Here is a 3,068-nt window from a genome sequence, read left to right as displayed (position 1 = left end):
TTAAGAAAGTCTCTTCTGATTTCCCTCCCAAAATAAAGATGAACATTTCTTTTTCCTTTAATCCTTTGATAGCTAAAATCACCCCATTGCTAATCTATTAATTTTGCTAAAATAAGAATCTTCCCTTGTTTCAAACATACAGAATAACCATGTCTGATGTTTGCCTTTACAAGGCAGCTAGTCATGTGTCAGTGCTAGACTGACAAATCTAATCTCATTGCAAGTGAAGATGTGGAAAGACCAGGCTCAGCACGCTTTTTCATTTATCATAAATCTGTTCCACTCTTCACCTTAAATATTAGCTTTTTCTTCCTAGAATTTCTTATTTTATTACTTATCAAGTTAATGCAACTACAATGAATAAACATTTGTTAAAATGTTTTAAATGGGCTAAGGAAAATTAAAAGGTACACTCCCTCAATATGATCAATTTATGATGCCAGTCCATTTTTTCCCAGCTAAAAAATGCCCTTGACTTGTTAAAAAAATTCTTGATCTATTCAGCTGCTGCTAAATGAAAATGTAGGTACATTTTCTGAAGTATCTGTTCTGCTAGATTAAAACCAAAATCAACTATGCAGTCCAAATTTTGTCAGCTGTTAAGTTAGTGTCATGCAACTGTAAACACCTGTGTTAAGACATCTCCAGAATTGTGCCAAAAATCTGGAAAATCTCTTTTGGGGAAACCTGTGTGTTACCAGAACTATTGCTGCAATGCCAGCACTACCAGTCCAGCCTGGTGTTAGCAATGTTGGATGTAGGAGTTACAATCCTCTCAGAGTGCTCTTAGCAAAACAGAATCAGGGCTAAACTACCCACCCTCACCATATGGCAGCCTTCTAGTTTGTAGGAAAGATATTAAGTTTTGAAGTTTCACATTTGGGTCTTTTTTTTCTTTTTTTTTTTTGGTTCTCATTTAGTAAACACTTTCAGAATTTGGTAGCATCTTAGATACCATTTGTAGCGTGTGGCTTTGATGGGTTGCTGGAACTGCCTTCCACAGCGCTAAAGTTTTGTTATGACACATATGGGTGGTGGTTACTTTTGCTTTTTAGCACTGTCAGAGCCATAGCAAATTGTTTCATAGCATCACAGAACGGTTCAGGCTGTAAGATATCAAAGATCTCTTTGATCTTTGAGATCATCTTGTTCCAGTCCCCCTGCCATGCTAGACTAGGTTGCTCAAAGTCCCATCCAACCCAGCCTTGAACACTCCAAGGGATCCAAAGTTCATCTGGATAATCTGTTCTAGGCCTGCCCCACCCTTGCAGCAAAGCATTTCTTCCTAATACCTAATCTAAACCTGCCTTCTCAGTTTAAATCCATTCTCCCTTGTCCTATTACTACATATCCTTGTAAAGTCTGTCTCTCTGCTCTCTTGTAACCCAATTTAAGTACTGGAAGGCTGCTATAAAGTCTCCAAAGAGCCTTGTCTCCTGCAGGCTGAATAACATTTCATGTCAATTTATGGTTTTACCTAACTTACATGCTCTTCTCCTTTGAAAAAGATGGTATGTACATTTGTTTACATAGTCAGTCCATTCCCTCTCTTCCATGATAGCAGCAGTTGCAAGGATCATGCTGGATTCCTGCTGCAGGTGATGCAGCTGCTTCTGTTCGAGCCTCACAACTGTACCTAAGCAATCTTTCTGCTTACCTCAGCCCATATACCCAGCAACAGCATTCATATTTTTCCCTAAGACAAACGTCCCTCTCAATCTAGGACAGGTTCCTGAATTTCTAGCACAATCAAAGAAATAATTGAATTCAGTAGTAAAAATCTGTGTATTACTCAAGTGTCTTTAGTACCTGCACGATACATTTCAATAGAGATTTAGGATTCTTGTAGAAGTTTCCCCACCTATCTCACAAAAAGGAACATCCTGCTGATGTTTGTTAAGGCAGAAGTTACAGACAAGCTATTTGGCAATGACTGTGTTAGATTTCTCAGAAGTTACAACTGAGACAAGGTGTACCTACCTCATGTAGCCCAGCTATGAGAAACATCTTTGGACTTGGTGTCCAGATGATGGGTCAGCAATGCTTTTAAGTGATATTAGATATCTTTTAGGGCAGAAGGGTAATGAAACATAAGCATAACCTACTTGGAATTAAATGAGGTGAAACTAAGATTCCTGGCTTGTTTTTTTCTTGCTGGATAATCAGCATGGTGATCTTTGTCAGTTCAAAAAGGTGATTGCTGCAGTGACCCGAATTTTAACAGCTTGACTGTGTCAGGTGATAGGGTACGCCAGCTCCAGAAAAGTATCGATGATTAACCTGTAATGATCAAAGCTGAGTTGGTGCAGACAATGCAAATGGCAGAGTCAAAGCAAAACTATGACTTTCTACAGATACTCTTTAAAAAGTCAGTTGGCCACAAAATGCAAAGTTAGTTGTTGGGTTTTTTTTACAAATACGCAGGTGTTTTTTATAGTACACAATGAGGAAACGGTGTGCTTTTCTCTACGTGGTTTATTAGAAGAAGCAAGTGCCTCTACTTTTCACAAAGGATCTTTGCTTTTCCTTCTCTCACTGAAAACGGAGAAGCCTTGGCAGGGGTGTCAGTGCACAGCCCCTCTGCCGGTGCTGTGTGGTTGAGGCCCGCAGCCGGCGATGGGCAGCGCACAGCCCGCAGCGGGCAGCCAGCCAAGGCCGGCCATCCTTGCCGACACACGCAAGGACCGTGTGGGGCCGTCCGTTTTCTTCCGTCATTTCACGGATTCCCCTTGGCACACTCCTCTGCCTTCTCGTTCTGGGCCTCCTGCCTCAAGACGCAGCCGGACCGTCCGTGTCCCGCGGATAACATGCGCAAACCCCACGGCCCGGGAGGTTCCCGGCGCCTCCTGACATTCCCGCAGCGCGGTCGGGGGCCACGCGAGAGGAGCTTCCCGGGACTCCCGGGACCGCGCGACTCACTTCGCAGCCACGGAACTACAAGTCCCAAAAAGCTTTGCGCGCGGGGCCCGCAGCCGCCTGAGCCAGTGAAGGGCCGGGCTTGCTGGGACTACTAGTGTGGCAGGGCGGATGTCCGGCCCCGCCTCCGCCTGGTAGCGATTGGCCGGGCC

Source organism: Parus major, chromosome 5, assembly GCF_001522545.3.
Source record: "Parus major isolate Abel chromosome 5, Parus_major1.1, whole genome shotgun sequence".
Lineage (NCBI taxonomy): Eukaryota > Metazoa > Chordata > Aves > Passeriformes > Paridae > Parus > Parus major.
This window is presented reverse-complemented; position numbering follows the sequence as displayed.